At 32.4% G+C, this 20,635-nt stretch overlaps 1 pseudogene; it reads left to right on the forward strand.

Moving 5' to 3' along the window:
- The first annotated feature begins 5,880 nt into the window (after positions 1 to 5,880).
- Positions 5,881 to 19,332, forward strand: LOC132680492 (microtubule-associated protein RP/EB family member 1 pseudogene; annotated as a pseudogene).
- The last annotated feature ends 1,303 nt before the right edge of the window (positions 19,333 to 20,635 follow it).

Here is a 20,635-nt window from a genome sequence, read left to right on the forward strand (position 1 = left end):
AGAAAGGTAAATTTGGGCAAAATCCTGTCATGTTGTAACTCTATTATCTGGTCTTTCTCATGTACAATATTTACTATTGATATTTAACCAGATTTTTTAGGTTTATTTATTTATTTGAGAGATACAGACAGCACAAGTAGGGAAGGGCAGTGAGAGGTAGAGAGAATCCCAAGCAGGCTCTTTTGTTGGGAAGAGAAATCACTTTGCATTTATTCTTATGTAAGTGTATTTTAAATATATTTTCCAGCTTACTAAACATATGTGTTACACAATGTAAACTAAACATTATCTTCTATGCCTTAATTGACATAGATAGATGATAGATAGATAGATAGATAGATGATAGATATCAGCATTTTTCTGATTTTTTCCTTGCTTGCAAAAAACACTGCTATTAAGCTTATTTAGCAAAAATCTATGTAAACATGTATATTGCCAGTTCAACAACTCGAAACTTGAATTCACCATCAGATATGTGGATATTTAAAATTCCAAATCTTTAAAAACTTCAAAAAACTTTTTTTTATAATCCACTTTCACCAATGCTTCAGAATATTTGCTTCTCTTTGAATCTTTGCTGTAACTATTTAAAATTTTCTAATATTTTCTGAACTATTTGACAAAATAATATTCCATAGTTATTTAAATTTGATTTTCTAGTGAAATTAAATAACTTGACATACATTTATTAATTCTTTATGCTTATTCTTGGAATTCTTCACATGCACTTTGCCTGTATTCATATTTTTATACTGATTTGAGGAGTCCTACATATTTTATGGATATGACAGTGCAGAGCCCAACATAGGGCTTGAACTCACAAACTGAGATCATGACCTAATCTGAAACCAAGACTTCGAAGCTTAACTGACTGAGCCACCCAGGTGCCCCTTAACTAAATTTCAAATAGAGATGATACATCATTTTGGATTCATCTAGTTCAGTCATAAGTGTTGAATGATGTCTGTGTGTGACTTCACATTGAAATTTATCTGTTGTCTGAATCAGTGATGAATTTTGTTACCTGATCTCAATGTCTCCATTGTTCTTTGGGTTTAATTTTGGAGACTGCTAATTACCTTCTGTTTCTTCTTTTTCTTTTACTTTATTCATAGTATGTAGTTCAGTTAGTGTTTTTTGTTTGTTTTGTTTCTGTTTTTGTTGTTTTTGTTGTTGTTTGTTTGTTTTGCTTTGTTGTTTTTTTCTCCCTGGAAAGATAACTTTGTCCAGAATGGCAAGCAATCTAATAAACTGTGGGCTAATTTATTTCAGTCATATGCTTTGAAGGCATCTTTCTGTAACAACTCAAATGTCTGGTATTGTCCTCTTATTGTGCTCTCTAAATCTGTTCATTCAATTTGGACTTTGAGTCCATTAACTACTTCAGATCTAACCTTCAGGATAACCTTTGAAATGGTATAGAATTTTGCAAGAGAGACAGGAATGGGTCAGTCAGTATATGTTCATGAAAGTATTGAGTATTTTCAACCAGTTATCTGGAAAGCATAGAATGGAAAACAATAAAACTCCAGGTTATTTTCTCAGAACAGATACTTATAAGTTCACTATTTAAATTATTTATAGGAATCATCTGACCCTATGTGATTACTAAAGAGACTATCATGTGGGCCTTGTAACCTTATACCAAAAAATGATGTAGACTGTGAGATAGCTTAAGTACTTAAGTAGAATCTTCTGATGACACTGAATCATGTAGAGCAGCACCACTCAGGAGATGTTCTTCAGTGATGAAAATGTGGCTAGTGTAATGGCAGACATAACATTTTAGTTCAATTTATTTTCAACTAACATAAATTTAAGTAGTCACACATGGAAGTTGACTACTAAAGTGGACATTCACAGATTTGGAGTGAAATAATCTAAAATTTTAAAGTTCTAATATCTAATAATACAATAAACCTTACATACTTTACTTTTTTTCTTATATTTTGTGCAAACATTCTCATTTCAGCCATTAGTCTACAGAAAAAAAATATATATATACAAGATGATGATGTATATGTATATATGAATATCTTGTATATATGCGTATATACATATATATACAAGATGATGAGGCTCATATTTACCTCAAAGAGAGAAATCCATCTAACCAGGGACCTGAAACTACAGTGAAATTTTGAGGAACAAGTAAAGGAATTTGTTTAAGATGCCAGTTTTCATTAAGAAAGAAATAAAGGATTATTGAATATTTTATAAATACATTATGTGATGATTTATGCTACTCTGAACCATTAACAATCGAGAAAACAAACAAACAATTGAAACAAAATATTGACCAATTTCAAAGAAAAGCCAGGGAGAAAAAGTTCTTATCTGCCCAAGGTTTTTACCTATTCATCAGAGCCTATACAAATGCTAATGACCTTATAATAAAAATAGCTACATCAAATGATTAAGAATTTATAATATATTTTATTTTTTTAAGTAACATCTACACCCACTGAAGGGCTTGAAATCACCACCCTGAGATCAATAGTCACATGCTCTACCAAATGTGTCAGACAGGTGTCTCTATAATATGAAAAACAAAACAAAACAAAACTTACTCTTGATATAGCTGGTTTCTCTTATAAGAGCATTATGGTAAGACTTCAAAATTTGTTTCTGTTGAAGAGAAAAAGAATAAGCTTGTAGTATGATAAAAATGATAAACAGGACACTGTTTTGCATTCTGGAGAATTTCTTGATTATTAAAATAAATAAATAAATAAACAAATACTAAATAAATAAATAAATAAATAAATAAATAAATAAATAAAACTTCCAGTACTCTCTGATGTGTTTTAGCCACTGTAAATACAGTAAAATATTGTGAATTTAACTGGTGTCACTTTCCCTTTAAGAAACAAAAACTGTGTTATGTAAACCCCAACCAGAAATAGTTCAAGTCAACAGCATGTCACTTTGTTTTCATAATAATAGAATAAGCAAGTAGCAAACACTTGCTTTATAAAGTTGTCTATAAAATAAATAAATGAAACAAAAGATAATTTAACAAAGGAAAGACATTTTAATCACATTCAACACAAGAAGACATTTTAAAATTTAAAACAGAGAAATTATTCTAAATTTCCTATTGCAGATGGGAGAGATAAAATCATGAACTGGCCAAAACATTTTATGAAAAGAGCCAGTGTATTAATGTAAGCTGTGTTTACAAGATGTCAAGTCATATTGCTAAAGTTATGTATTGTTAAACAATATATGTGAGAATATTTTCTGATTTTTCCCCCCAAAATTGGCCATTTCATGTATTTAAATATAATACATGCTTAGGAAGTGGATATATACTGAAAGAACTTTGAGGAGCATAACAGAAAATGACTAGATTTCCTTGAAATGAATATTAGTTGAGATCTGGATATTAAAGATACTGCCAGTGATAAGATTCATAACACAAAAAATAGGAGAATTATAGAAAAGATTTAAGTTGCTTTGGAGAAAGCTTAAATCACCCTGAACAAATTGACATTGGAAATCTGGACTTAAAAATACTTCTAGTGGAATTTAGAAGGAAATGGGGAGTGTATCATTGGAATCTGTCTTCAGATGAATTATTGATATGTAGTCCAGAATGTGTTTTTGTCAGTTACACGGAAGGCAGAACTCAGACATAGTCAACTCGAATATTTAAGGACCTTTTCAAGCAAAGTTTCTAAGTTACAGTCAAGTTTACCCTTGCTGCTTATAGTACAATGTGAAATAAAAGAGATGAATCAAGGATTGCAATGCTAAAAAACAACCACAAAACAGACCCTACTAAAGGAAATTGTCAGTTTATGCACACAGTAAAATATGCCAATATTCAGAAATATCCACTGTAAGGATGATATTGGGAAATAGCTGAGTGAATGGTTGTACTAGCTTTTGTTAAAACCTTCTCAAAATCAAAAGGTCAGGCTATTCACACAGGAGTGAGGATATTTCTTATGGAGCTTCTCAATCAAGATCCTTCCTCTTGGAAGTTTAAGAGCTTGTATCTCAGCAGTCTCAACAGAAGCCAAAAATAGATGAGATCTTGGCTCTGGATTGTCCTGCATTTTGAGATTTTGGTGTGATTTTTAGTCCTGAAATCACAGTTTTCTTTTAGGTCAAAGCGATCCTTGACTTTTAGTATGCCAACTTATTCTTACTGTAAGGTAACAACTTGTAAGCTCTTTACATATTGTAGCTCAAACTCAAAGCCTGTAAGTTTTATTATACAATTGAAATAAAGTAGTAAGGCACTGCTGAAAGATTCAGGAATTTAAAAAATGCAATACAATGGATTGTTCAGAGACCACACATATATATACATAAATTCTAAGAGAATGTTGACAGTGCACCGAGGAGAAACAATAAACTTTTCAATAAATGATGATAGATTACACATACACAGAGTCATACCCTAATATAAAATAAAATAAAAATAAATCTCCATATATATCCAAATTCTAGTATATTAAAAACTAAGTAGCATTGAAAATTTTATGTTTCATCATAAACAAGACAGAAGTTCACTATGTCTATTTTTTGACATGTATTGTAATTATTAACCAATGTAGTCCAACTAGACATGCAAATAATACAAATTGGAAATATATTAGGAAATATATTTTTATTTGCTTTGGTATGAGTATACACTTAGTATATCCAAAAGATTCAATCAAAACACAATATCAAAAGTGATATCAAAAAATAATCATTCCTTTTGTAAAATATTTTTAGTCATGTCCAATGAAACAAATTTTGTCAATCATATTTGAGGTTTGTTTGACACGTTAGGATTGGTAGAATTTGCAGAAATTTCACAATATATAGTTTTTTCTATACCATCTACAATATTCCTGCAACTCAGAATAATACACTCAAAAATGATAACAATTTTACTAGTTTATAGTTCATGGATTTTCTTGCTACACACAAAATGGTAATTTACTGAAGAAACTATCAGTAGGCATTTCAATCACAAAATGCAAAGGTAAATGAACAAGAATTAATAAAATCATTGACTCCTCTATGTGTTTACCTGAAAAGTCTCCACACCTTGAAATGTGTTATAGAAACAATTTCTTTTGAATAGTTTTCCTAAGAGCCCCTGTCAGATAACTATTCCTTAGGCTATAGATGAAAGGATTTAACAAGGGAGTAATCACAGTGTACATGACAGCTGCTGCTTGGTCTTTTTCAGCTATATGGGAGTTGGAGGGACATAAATAAACGCCAATTATTGTGCCAAAAAACAAGAGGACCACGCAGATATGAGAAGAGCATGTGGAGAATGCTTTAAATTTCCCTATGGTTGATGGCATTCTGACTATAGAATAACCAATGAGTATGTAAGAAACTAAAATACAGATAAAGCTTACCACCACCACCAGTCCCCCCTCAATAAAAATAAATAACTCATTGCTATGGGTATCTGAACAGGACAATTTTAGCAGTGGTCCAATATCACAGAAGAACTGAGGAATTTTGTTATCCTTACAGAAGGATAATTGAACCAATAAGATGGTGTGTATCTGTGCACTCAAGATTGCAAAGATCCAGGAGGTGGCCACCAGACGAGCACAGAATTTGGGAGTCATAATGGATAAGTAGGACAAAGGAAGGCAGATGGCCACAAAACGGTCATAAGACATAATAGGGAGAAGTAATGTTTCCATCCCTGAAAAACAGATAAATAGGTACATTTGCATCATGCAGTTATTAAATGAGATAGTAGAATTTCCTGTCTGGATGTCTACAAGCATTTTGGGAACAGTAGTGGAAGACAAACAAAGGTCAATCAAGGATAAATTGCTAAGGAAATAATACATAGGGGAGTGAAAGCAAACATTTGATATACTTGTTAGGATTATGAGAAGGTTTCCAACCATGGTGGTCAGGTAAATGCAGAGAAGCAGGAAAAACAGGAGTGGCTGTTTGGCTGGATCATCAGAAAACCCCATGAGGATGAACTCAAAAAAGGTGCTTTGGTTTAGCATCTTCATAAATTCTATCATCTGTATGTAACTCTTGTGATAAATATAGTAGTATGAAGTTCATCAAACAGAATTAATCAGGTCATCAACCCATGGGAGGTGTTCACTCTGAAAATATCATAAGAAAGTTTTATTTGAGGGTATGGTGTGGTCATGGTTTCTCATCATCAAGTTGGTGCAAAATTAATTTTATTTTCTATTAACATTTTATCACATTCAAACTGAGCTCTTAAATACATTATCTAATTTATTTTAATTTATGTCACTTGGAAATATTACCCAATTGTACTGAAGAAGAAATGAAGACATAGAGTTTAAGACTTGTTCATGATCATAAAGATATAAATAAGTGGAAATGATATTTCAACACAGTTTTCCTGACTAAATGTTCTTTTTCAATTCACAAGGGGCTTAAATTTCACCATGAAAATGTGAAACATAAAAGTATTTAAACCTGGTTGCTTTTGTACTTATATCAAAAGTAAGAGTTATGATCTCTATTCAATTTTCTTTTTACTTTACTATCTCCAGAAGACTCATTCTAGATTATTTTTTACATCTGGTCTCAGAGTCTATTGTCTTTATCATAACAATTAAACCATAACAATGTAGTCACCCCTTAATGTATGTTTCTCTCATTAACCTGCAAGACACTGGATAATAAAGTCTATGTCATGTCTACTTTTGTGTGTCAATGTTTTAAAAGACATTGGCTTATGATAGAACTAAATAACATAGACTTAATGCAATAATTAGATGAATAATTCTTAAAACAGAATAATTTGTGAAACTATAGCTATATTTTCCATTTTCAGAAAAGAATTAGTAAGTAATTCATAAAAAATACATTGGAGTAATACACAAACTTTGGTTCTCTCCATTTCTGGGAGTAAATCCATACCAGAGAATTATTAATTAGCAAATAAATGACTTAAATATATCAATAAAAATTACATAATTCCATGTGAAAAAACATGGAGAGAAAAGACTTCAAAGATTATTAACCCTGTAGCTCTGAAATAAAAATCTCTTATTGATAGTTTTCTGATTCACAGAATATCAAATAAAACAGCTACTTTATCGCAATAATTATACAGAGTGAGTATAAAGATCAGACATCTTGCCATTTGTGTTATTTAGGTCACCTGTGCCTACCTTGTTGAAGTTTCGACTACTTCTTACAGTTGAATGAGAGGTTTATTTTTTGAGTCAACTTAATGCTCTTGGAGTGGATAGAAGTTTAGTTTGCAATTTGTAATATATCAGTTCCAAGAAGCATTAAAGTGTGTGGATTTTTGAGATATAATTTTGTCAAGAGACCTCTTACAAAAAACAAATGTAACCAGAACATCAGTTTTTTCTCACATCATCCTGGGTGTGTAAATTTATATATTTTTGAAATATATCAGGGGTATTTGGAGGCCTTAGAGCTAACATGTCTTTGGAAACTACAATAATTTGTCTTATATTTATTGATACAAAGGGATTTTCCAAACATAGACAATTGTATGGTTCTGTTGAAACACAAGTAACCTCTAAACGAAGAAAAACAAAGTACTGATTATTGAATCAATCATAAAAGAAGATAGAGTAAACTCCCATATTAAAGGTTAAAGAACTCAAACGTAGAAACTTCAAAGGATATTATGTAAAATCAGTACCTAAGGAGTCCATGAAAATAACTATAATTCCTGAATATATTTATGGCTCAAATCAATTGTGTTTGTTTCAGTTATCAGGTCTTGGGTGGAGAAGCTCTTGCTCAAATATCATGATCAATCCCTGGAATAGACAAAATATGTAATATTTATTACAGAGGATCATGTGTATAATACGCATATTTAGCAAATACATACTAGAACAAAATATTGTACGTGTTGCCTGCATAGTTGTGTTTCATGAAATAAAAATATTTTTCAAAATGTTGAATTTACCATATAAATTAAGTTGATATTGTTTACATGTTTTGTAGTCTTATTAGCATAAAATCAATGAGTAGTTTATCTCATATTACAAAAAAAAAGAAATTCAGAAATGTGTAAGTCATATACATTTAAATATTTTTACAATAGCTTTGTCTACACTTATAGAAGCAGACTGTTAGAAAAGCTTTTATTTCAACATTCTTTAAAAATGAAAATGCCACCCATAACTATAGTTTTCAGATACTAAATAGTATCAATACCTCTAAGCCTTGTTAGAATTTGTGTAGACATCTGTGTACAAACATCTAGAATAAAAAAAAACCCACAAAATATCTAAAGTCAAGTTCTACAGTGGCAGGAGAATACTCATTCTATAAATTCTAAAGTTCCCCACATAGAGATTATATGCATCATATGCAGTCAGTGACATTTGTAAAAAGCTGAAATAACTCACCTAAATTAATGTGATATTTTTGGATGCTTTTCATTGCTTTCATTTCTGATTCATTTCATCAACAAATGGGTTGAATAGATCCACCAGTTTACTCTTCTGTGGCACTGATAAAGCTTGCCCATGATGAATTGATAGTGAACATAATAATGTAACTGAAGAATGTGGGACTAAATGAGGTAAGGAAGCACATAGAACATTTACATGTTCTTAGGGAGCTTCCAGGACAGTCTGTTCAATTCCTCATGAGAAAGGGATACCAAGCAGATATTTAATCTCGGTTGTGTGCCCCAGAGACATTTTCTCTAGAGGACAATGAAGATTTATAATTTTATCCCTTCCTTTTGTTATATTCACAGTAATTCAACTATAGAGGTTTTCACCATAGAGATTGGGAAATTGTTAAATTTCCCAAGAGTTTCAATTAAAATATTCTCTAATGCATAATATCAGATATAAAATGATAGTAATATCACCTGATGGTCAGAATTCTACTAGATATAATTTGTCCCCTTATGAGTAAATAAATGCCCTCTAACCAAATTGAGTTCTGTTATTGTTTTTCCTCTTTTCTAGCATGCTCTAGTTTGACATGGCATATTTAATCTAAGAGTATTTATACCCTTTATGACATTTATTTCTTCCCTTATGAAATTGTTTACATTTGGGCTAAAAAGCTCTGCAATAAAGACTACATATATTGTTTATACCAGAGCTTCCAAGACTTCGTAGAAAAGTGGAAAATTATTCTCTATTAAAATGTGTGAAAATTTGGTAAATAAAATAATAAATATTGCATTGAAACTATGGAAATATAATGGAAAAAACTGTATTTTGTAATGGATGGTATTTAAAGCTTGGAATTACTTGGGCGCCACCCTTCCTTACTTATTACCTCATTTAAATGAAATTAGTGACTACTGGCATTATCAAGCAATCTATTTTCAAATATTTCTACTTTGTCATTATTTCCATGTTTTTCCTTTAAACATCCTTTTTAGTTAGTAACATTTAAAATTTATAAATTTATAATTGTTATAGTTTTGTGTTCTCCCATGGGCAACATTGAGGGTGATTTTCTCAATATTTTACATGTCACCATTTACAAACTATTGTTGAGGATAGATCTTAAACCAGATAGAATTGTAAAATAATTTAATGTTTACATATATGTATTTGGCAATTAACATATTTACTAGTATTGTGAAAGCTTTATCAAGCTATAATTAACATACAACATTGAGCAAGTTTAAGGTGTACAACATATTGACCTGATATATGTATATATTACAAAATGATTACCATAGTAAAGTTAGTTCTTATGTCCATCACATCATAAAATTACATTTGTTGTCTGTGTGGTAAGAACATTTTAGATTTACTCCCAGTAGCTTTCCAATATATAAGACTTTTGTTGACTATAGTCACTATGCTATGTATTAGGTCCCCAGCACTTATTTATATTATAACTGGGAGTCTGTACCTTTTGACCAGCATTTCCCATTTACTCCAACCTCCCGGCTCTGGGCAACCAGCATTTTGCACTCTGTATCTATGAGCTCAGCATTTTATGATTCTACTTATAAGTGTTATATCCACAATTCAACCAAGTAAATTTAAAATTTTATTTGGTTTTATTAAATGATTCATGAATTGAGCAGCATCCCATCTAGCAAGTAGAGGGCAGCTCCAAATGTCTACCAAAAGGGAAAGACTAAAGGTTTGGCAAAAAAAAGTCATAAACAGAAAAGAAAAAAGAAAAGATTATTAGGTAATCTTATCTTCATTTTGGAATAGTTTGTCTTAATAGGTGGATTATCTGATCTTCTTATGGGGGATAGAAAAGGTCTCTATGGGGGATAGAAAAGGTCAAGAGACCTCTTACAAAAAACAAATGTAGCCAGAACATCAGTTTTTTTTCTCACATCATCCTGGGTATATAAATTTTTATATATATATATTTTTTGAAATATATCAGGGGGATTAGAAATTGTCATTATGTTCATTATGAGCCCCAGTTTGGAGACTTGGCTGAAGTAATACCATTTGGGACCTTGCGTGTGTGTATGAGTTCATTCAATATTTATCTTCCACATTTACCTTACTTATTACACTTAGAATAATACCCTCCAGGTTTATCCATGTTATTGCAAATGGCAGGATTTCCTTCTTTTTAGGAATAACAATATATATCTATATGGATATATATAGATGTCTATGTATATCACATATCATAATGGGTCTTATGTTGTTTTTTATGTCTGTTTATGTTTTGTTTTGTTTTTGTTCAGGTATGTTTTGTTTGTGTTTTAGGTATCGTTTATGTTTTATTTTGACTATAGTGAATAACACTACAATGAACATGAACATGGAAATATATCTTCAAAATAGTGTTAGTAGTTATATACGCTTTTCTTTTCATAACCTTGCTATCTCTTGTCTTAATTTAGAGATATTCCAATAATTGTGAGGTATTATAAATTGTTTTTATTTTATTTACATTTCGCTGATGATTAGTGATGTTGAGCATCTTTTTATTTGCCTGTTTGCCAGTGTATGCCTCTTTTTAAACAATGCCTAACTTCTCTGACCATTTTTTCAATCGGATTATTTGTCTTTTTTTTTTTTTTTTTTTTGCTGTTAAGTTGCTTAAGAGTCCTATATATTATGGATATTAACCTCACAACAGATAGATGGAATGTACATATTTTCTCCCATTATGTATGGTGCATTTAAATTCTTGATGGTGATTGCTTCTTTTGCTGGGTAGATGCTTTTTAATTTGATAGAGTCCCACTTATTTAATTTTTTTGTAGCCTTTGCCTTATGCATCATAGCCAAAAAAATCATTGCTAAGACCAATGTCAAGGTGAATTTTTTCTAATTTTTTATTAGTTTTATGGCTTTCAGTCTTACGTCCATACTTTTCATACAATTTCTGTTGTTTTTAATGAATGGTGTAAGATAGGGGTAACATTCTTTTTGCAGGTGAACACCCAACTTTCCCAACATCATTTGTTGGAGAAGATATCCGTTTTTCTATTGAATACCCTTGGACACTTTGCCAACTTCTATTTATTTATTTTTTTATGTGTATTTATCTATTTTGAGAGAGGAAGAGCATGGGAGGGGCAGAGAGAGACGGAGAGAGATTCCCAAGCAGTATCCACATTGTCAGCTCATAGCTCTGTGGGGCTCAAACTCACAAACCATCAGTTCATAACCTGAGTTGAAATCAAGAGTTAGATGCTTAGTCAACTGAGCTACCTATGTGATCCTCCTTTGTCAGATTTTAATTGAATGCATATGCATGGATTTATTTGTAGTTTCTTGATTGTAGGTTCTATTGCTTCATAGGTTTCTTTTTATATTAATATCATATTGTTTTGATTGGTATAGCTTCATAATGCAATTTGAAATCAGGTTGTGTGATGCCTCCAGGTTTGTTCTTCTTTCTCATAATTGCTTTGCCTCTTTGGATCTTCTTGTGGTTCTATATGAATTTCAGATTTTTTTTTCCATTTCTGTAAAAAATGCCATTGGAATTTTGATAAAGATTGCATGGAATCTATAGATGTTCTGGATAGTTTGGAAATTTAATGATGTTCATAATTTGCAATTAATTTTTCCAGTGAACATGGAATATCTTTTCATTTCTGTCTTCTTCAATTACCTTAATTAATGTTTTATAATTTTAGTGTATAGATATCTGTTTTTGTTTATTTCTTAGTGTTTTATTGTGTCTGATGCTATTATGCATGGGATTGCTTTATTTTTATATATTTCATTGTTAGTACAGAAACATGACTAAATCTGTGTTTATTTTGTATCATGTTAATTTATTAAATTTCTTTATTTGTTCTAGTAGTTTTTCATGGAATTTGTAGTTTTTCCTCATATAAAATAATGTCATCCACAAACAGGGACAATTTTACAATCGGGATGCATTTTGTTTGTTTGTTTTGCTTGCCTAATTGCTTTGGCTAGAGTATTCAGCACTATGTTGAAAAGAAGTGGGGAGTGAAGTCACTATTTTGTTCCTGAAATTAGGGAAAATCTTTCATCCTTTTACCTTTGCATATGATGTCAGTTGTGGGCTTGTGACAATAGATTTTATTTTCTTGATTCATCTTGCTTCTATACCCAATTTGTTGAAGATTTGTATCATGAAAGATATCTTATATTGTCAAATGCTATTTCTACATGTACTGAGATGACATAATTTTTATCGTTAGTTTCTTATCATAGTATATCATGTTTATTAATTGGCATATGCTGAACCATCTTTGCATAACAGGAATAAATCCCATGTGGTCAAGCTATATATTTCTATAAATATGTTGTTGAATTGTGTTTGTTAATGTTTTGTTTAGACTATTTGTATCTACATTTATCTGGAATATTGACCTTAAATTTATTTTCTTTTAGAGTCCTTATCTAGTTTTGGTATCTTAAAAATGGCCTTGTTAAATGAATTTGGAAGTGTACCTTCCTCTTCAGTTTTTCAGAATAATTTGAGATTTTTGGCATTAACCTTTCAATGTTTGTTAGAATTCACCATTGAAACCATTTGGTCATGCCCTCCCCCCACCCCGGCCTTGGGAGGTTTTTGATTAATGATTTAGTATTCCTGTCGTTGCTTTGTTCAGATTTTCTATTTATTCATGAGTCACAGATGATAAATCATGTTTCTAGGAATTTATACATTTCATCTAGATTATCCAGTCATTTGGTGTATAAATTATTTTGGTAGTCTACTATAATTCTTTTAATTTTAAATTATCATTTTTTATGTCTTCTCTATCATTTTTATTTTATTTATTTGTATTGTCTCCTTTTTTTCTTTCCTTCAGCTAAGTTTTTTCTGTTTTTATTTTTAAAAGGCAACTCTTTGTTTCATTGATACTTTTTTTTTTTTCTAGTACTTTATTTGTGATCTGTATAATATCTTTAAACGTTTATTTTTATAAATTTGGGCTTTGGTCTCTTTTAGTTATTTCTTTAAAGAGTAAACATAGTTGTTTATTTGAAATTTTTTACCTTAATTTAGGTGTTTCATAATAGACTTTTCTCTTAGCACTACTTTAGCAGAATTTCATACCTATTTATATATGGTGCTTTAATTGGTTGTTCAGTAGTAAGTTGTCTAGTTTATGAATTTTTTATGAAGTTTTCAGCCTTCCTCTTGTTATTTCTTTCTAGTTTACTATCATTGTGATTGAAAGAATATACTTTTTATTATTTTAATATTTTTAAATTTGCTAAGACTTGTTTTATGAGCTAATATGTTATCTATCCTAGAGGATGTACCATGTGACCTTCGGAAGAATGTATATTCTGATGCAGTTGAATAAAAAGTTATATACATGTATGTTATGCTCGTTTGGTTTAAAATATAGTCCTAGTCCAATTTTTCCTTATTGACTTTTCTGTCTGTATGATTTATTCATTGTTGAATTGGGGTATTAAGTTTTCTATACTTATGGGTCTATTTTTCCATTTAGATCTGTTATTGTTGACTTCATATATGTAGATGCTCTGATGTTGGGTCTGTATATATTTACAATTATTATATTCTCTTGATTTATTGATCTCTTTGTCATTACATAATAACCTTACTTTTATTTTACTGAAGATTTTGACCGAACGTGTACTTTGTCTGATGCAACAATAGCTAGCCTTGCTGCCTTTTGTTTTCCATTCATATGGAACATTTCTTCCATCCTTTCACTATGAATCTACGTTTTCCTTAAAATTAATGTGCTCTGTGGACAGCATATAGCTGGGACCCTTTTTTTTTCTTCTCCCCCCCCCACCTTTTTTTAAGTTCATCCACTTTATGCCTTTTAATTGGATAATTTTTTCAATTTACTTTAAAAGGCATTACTGATAGAAAAAAACTTATTAATGCAATCTATTATGTTCTGGAAAATGATTTTAGTACCATGGTGGGGCAAGTTATTCTTTTCTAGCCCTTTTTTTTATACAACTAACTTGACATCCATTACCAAACAAATGCGCCTCTGCCCTTTATACCAAGAGACCTGAGACATTTCTAATTTTCCTGTGCAGCCCCCCAAAAACAATATCTCAATTAGGGCTGCAGATACAAAGGAGGTGGGGAAGCTGCTTTAGTCCCTTCTACTATAATTACACAAGGAAAGAGTAGAATGGCAAATTCAAAGTGTTGAAAAGTAAAAATTGGCAACCAACAATACCATGCCAAGAAAGATTATCCTTCAGATATGTAGGAAGAATAAAGTTTCTTAAGCAAACAAAATATAACAAAATTCACCACCACTAGATCTTCCTTGCAAGGTCTCAATGAACTAGAAAAAGAAGAAAAAAATAAGCTAAAAAAAAAGCAAAAAAAGGGAAATAATAAAGATATGAGCAGAAATAAATAAGCTCAAAACAGTAATGAAAAATGATTAGTACAACTAAGAGTTCATCTTTCAAGAATGTAAACAAAATTAAGAAAGCTTTACATAGGCTAAGAAAAAAATTGTGAATCCTCAAGAAATAAAATTATAACTGTAGAAAAAGACTTTACATCTAATATGACAGAAATTCATAAGATCATAAGAGATTACTATGAATAATTATATACCTACAATTTATACATACAACCTAGCAGGACAGAATCATGAAGAAACATAAAATCTAAACAGATCAATTAGTAGGAAAGAATTAAAAACAGTAAAGAAGAAACAAATACTCCCAACACAGAAAACAACCCAGATCAGATGGCTTCACTGGCATATTCTACCAAACATTTACCAAAGAATTAATACCTATGCTGCTCAAATTCTTCCAAAAATTGAAGAGGTGGAAACACTTTCAAAGTCTTTTTACAAGGCCAGCATTACACTGATACTAATGATAGATAAGAACATTACAAAGTAGAAAACTATACACCAATATCACTGCACATATTAATGTAAACATTTTCAACAGAATATTTCCAAACTTAATTCAAGAATCAGTTTAAAAGTGTTCACTTTAGCCATTTGGGATTTATCTCTGTGATGCAGTAATGGTTCAACATACTCAAATAAAATGCAACCTTTTACATCAATAAAATGAAAGATAAAAATCACTTGATCATCACAATAGATGCAGAAAAGCATTTGACACATACAATGTTCTATCATGATAAAAAACCTTCTACAGACTGGGTATAGAACAAATATACCTTACCCTAATAAAGGTCATCTACATCCAACTGCAACAGGCTTTATACACAATGGTGAAAAAATTGAAAGTGTATCTTCTAAGATCAGAAACAAGACAATGATGCTCACTTTCACTACTCTTATTCTATATAATACTCCAAGTTCTAGCTAGAAAAATTAGACAACACAAAGAAATAAAAGGCAACTGATTCTGAAAAGTACAATTAAAATTGTCAGTAATTGTAGTTGATATCATTTTGTATATAGAAAATCTCAACAACTGAACAAAGATACTATTGGAACTAATGAACGATTTCAATAAAACTATAGAATATAAAATCAATATCAGAAATCAGTTTAATTTCTACACATTTATTTATGTATATATATACATGCATATGTATATACATATGTATATGTGTGTGTATATATATATATATAGAATACAACATATAGGAATAAATTAAGGCAAGGAATTAAAGATATGTACAAGGAAAAATGCGTGCCTTTTTTGAAGAAAATCAAACAAGACACAAACAAATGAAAATACATCCAGTGTGCTATGATTGGAAGAATTCATAGTGTTAAAATGCCCATACTGCACAAAGTCATCTATAGATTCAATGCAATTCTTATCCAAATTCCAATGGCATTATTCACAGACATAGAAATAGCAAAAGACCTAAAATTTGTAAGAATTGCAAGAGCAAATAACCAAAGCAAACCTAAGAAAGAACAAAGCTAGAGATATTTCACTTCCTGGTTTCAAACTATATTACGAAGCTATAGTAATAAAATAGTATGCTATTGGCACAAAAAAATAAACACACACCAATGGAACCAAATGGACAGCACATAATTAAACACCCACATGTATGATCAACTAATATTTATTAAGGTAGTCACCAGTCACACCTGGTGAAAATATGGAAAATAAAAAGAGAGGGAAAGAATAGTTTATTTAACAAAAGTTTGGAAAACTGGATACATACATGCAGAATAATGATGTTAGACCCACCTCTCATGTCACTCACAAAAAGATAATTCAAAAAGATCAAAGACTTAAACACAAGATATGATACCATAAAACTAGAAGAAAACATTAAGATATGGCACCTCACCAATGGTCTTGGCAATGGTGTTTTGGAAGTGACACTGAAAGCAGGAAAAACAAAAGTAAAAATTAACAAATAGGAATCAAATATACTTAAAATCTTCACAGCAAATGAAACAGTCAAAGAAAAAAATGAAAAATCAACCTACAAAATGAGAAAAGTTTTACTAACCCAATATTAAATAAGGGGTAAGTATCCAAAATATATAAACAACTCGTAAAATCAAATAAAGGAAATAACTTTCTTACAAAATGGTCAGAGGAACTGTGTAGACAGAGAGAGTGAGAGAGGGAGGAGAAAATCGGGGAACACACCTGGAGAACATTTCCTCAAAACATTGTTCTGGAAAAAGACAGGGGCTAAATTTTGAGAGTTCTTGCAATCAGTGAGGATTAAAATCTGGAGTCCTAATTGTCAGTGGCCTTGGCTGTGATAGATCCCAAAGGCACTGTCCTCCTCTTAGAGAGAAAGCAAGCAAACAACCCAGTGGCAGATGGTGTGGAAACAGCAATCTGAAGAATGCCTGGTGCACACAGGTAGAGATTATTTGCTCTTTTTGGAGCACAGTTCTTAGGGGCAGCATTCAGAGACACATTTCCTGGAACAAAGGAGCTGGCTGGCACTATTTCCCTCCCATGCTCCTTAGCATATAGACAGAGCTACTTGCAGAAAGCAGAGCAGCATCTATACTGGCTGCCTAACTAGTTTACACCAAGCTCCAGACCCCTTAATTCTGGTAGGACTGCCATTCTCAGTCAAGCTTGCATCAGTCCAGCACAGTGAGGCCATTCCCCACAAGATAAGCCTAAACTCCTACCCACACCACATCTACTGACCAGAGAGTTTTGCAGGGCCCCAGTTCCTCCTGGTAGGGATGATGACAAGTTTTATTTCACAAACAGACCAGAGCACACCAAGTAAAACTTGCCAAATTCAGGTCAGAGACCAAACACTGTCCATAGAAAGCAAGGAGAGCCTCTGCAGATAACTTGACTGAAGGATGGAGCAGCCAGAACAAAATATCAGAATACACACAGCACACACCAGAGACACTCCATGAAACCAAAGAGCATGGACATTACATGACCTCTTCTTCATAAAGCCATTACTTTCGGGAGCAGAAGACAAACTGGCATTTCTGACACACAGAAAATGGTACAGATAAACAAAATGCGAAGAAGGAGAAATTTATCTTAAATGAAAGAACAAGATAAGGTAACAGTCAGAGAGCTAGGCCAAACAGGTATAAATAACAATAGAAAGATAATAGGATAAATATTCTATTATGGGTGATTTAAAGCATTGATCATAATGATACTCACTGGGCTTGAGCAAAGAATAGAAGACATCAGTGACACACCACAGAGTTAAAAGAGTTAAAAAAAATAAATCATTTGAAAATTCAATAAACAAATTGGAAAAAGGCTTCATGCAATGCATAGTGGGCTGGGGGGAGGAATGAATTAGTGACCAAAAAAGACAAAGGAATGGAAAAAAACTGAAAAAAAATAAATAAAACAATAATGCAACACAAGAATAGACTTAGGGCAAAAAGTGACTCTATTAAACATAATAACATTTAACTATAGGAGTCTAAGAAGAAGAAAAAGAGAGAGGAAAAGGGGCAGAAAATGTGGTTAAGGAAATAATAGGTGAAAACATCCACAATCTAGGGAAGGAAACACACATTCAGATGCAGAAGGCACAGAGAAATTCCATTAAAAAAAAAGTAAGCCAACACTAAGATATATTGTTATAAAATTTGGAAAATGTGACAAATAAAAATCTTAATATAGTAAGGTGGGACAGTTTGAGCAAGACCAAGACAGAACCAAAGCCAGGCACAGGCAGGGGATATGGTCCCACCAAGAACCGAAGAAGGCACTGAATGTATACTCAATGTCCGTCACCAGCAATAATCTAAGACAACACGACATGCTGGGCCTGGGTCAATGAGTCTCTGCAGCTGAATCTGACAAAGATCAAACAGTTGCACTCAGTAACTGCTTATCATCAGTTTATGGGCATGCTGTTCCTTGGCTCCATTGCCTTGAAGAAAGTGAAATTCCACACTAAACTAGAACACGAATACATCCAGAACTTCAAAATACTACAAGCAGGTTTTAAGACAATTGGTATTGACAAAATAATTCCTGTGGACAAGTTAGAAAAGGAAATTTTCAAGGCAATTTTGAATTTGTTCAGTGGTTCAAGAACTTTTTTGATGCAAACTATGATGAAAAAGACTATGACCCTATAGCTGCCAGACAAGATGAGAAAACTTTAGTGGCTCCCTCCCTTGTTGCTCCAGCTCTAAACAAACTGAAGAAACTTCTCAGCTCTAGGAGTGCAGCTCCACAGAGGCCCTCTGTGACCCACAGAACTACTGCAACCCCTAAGGTTGACCTGGGTTTGGTGCTAAAGAATCTGGTGTGGGCAACTGGGATGATGAAACAGCTAATTGATGCAGCAGGTCAACGTGTTGAAACTTAATGTTGAAGACTTGGAGAAAGAGATTTCTATTTTGGGAATCTAAGGAACATTGAATTGATTTGCCAAAATAACAAGGGGGAAAACAACCCTGTACTGCAGCGTACCATGGGCAATCTCTATGCCACAGACAAAACTTTTGTGATAGCTGATGAAGGGGGCCCACAGGAGGAAGAAGAAGAGTGTTAACAGTCTGGACCAGCAGAGCAATATCCAAATTCTTCACTCCAAATCATATGCTTAACCGTAAAATATTTCCTTTTATTATTCTTAGGGGACGCACTGATTTCTTTTCATGAGCAAAAAGTACCTCTTGTAAAGAACACTGCAGAAGTTTCACTCTTTTTCCAATGAGTTTGAGTTAGGGGCTTTCATTTTATAGCAAGGCAGTATTAACATCCAGCTGTTTCACCTAGGCTGCAGCTCACAGAGGCTGACCATGGGGCTCCCCATGTGGATGCTGGTAACACTGATTAAGGAAGACATTGTTTTCAAACTTTTTTTAATGTTCATTTATTTTTGAGAGAGAGAGAGAGAGCATGAGCAGGAGAGGTCAGAGAGAGAGGTAGACAGAGAATCAGAAGCAGGCTTCAGGCTCTGAGTTGTCTACACAGAGCCCACTGTGGACTCAAACCTGTGAACCGGGAGATAATGACCTGAGCTGAAGTTGGATGCTCAAAGAACTGAGCCACCCACGTGCTCCAGGAGGTAGTGTTTTTATGTAATATGCTGAGGCAGATACCTCAGTAGAAAAAATGTAAAGACTGATTTGAATTTTAAGCTAATGTGAAATCTTGGCAGTGTACATTTTAATAAATAAATGCCTTAAGAATATTTAAAACATGCTTCCATATTTCAAAATATACAAAAAAAAAAACCTGACATATTTTATGTGTCTGATGTTGTGTCTGGGAAGGAACGGCCAGATCTCTGGACCTTTGGAATCTGCTGTTCACAGGTCTTGCAGGGCTGCTTGAATCTAAAAAGGTCTAGGCGTTGGCCCAGAAGAGAAGTTTAAAAAGTCACTCTGTAAAGCCATTTGTTGTCTTTGGCCAATTGTATCCTTGCTATAATAAGCAAAAGGCATTGTTGCCTGGACTAAGACAGGTTGTGTTCCAGCCCTGACATGTTTGAGTTGGAGAGACTGAATTTCAGTGAACATTTCTCTGACATTTTTCCCAATTATCCCTGAAATTTCAATGTATTGGTTTTTGTTTGTTTGTTTGTTTGTTTGTTTTGGCGGAGGGGATGAATTGTGTTCAGTTTATAAATCTAACAACTACTTTTGGGGACTTGCCTACATCTCTGGGATTTGAATGGGGGTCATGTCCCATTTTACTGTATTTTAAGTTTACATTGAACACGCTTCCTTCTCTGCTCCCTTTTCCCACTGGGGACACCTCTTTCACTCCTTAAAGTTCGCTGCTTAGAGTGTAAGTTCAGCAGGTAGGTGGTCATACTGAAAGTTTCTCTGAACCTCTGTCAGAGGGAG

The sequence above is a fragment of the Panthera onca genome, chromosome A1 (assembly GCF_046562875.1).
Source record: "Panthera onca isolate mPanOnc1 chromosome A1, mPanOnc1 haplotype 2, whole genome shotgun sequence".
Classification (NCBI taxonomy): Eukaryota; Metazoa; Chordata; class Mammalia; order Carnivora; family Felidae; genus Panthera; species Panthera onca.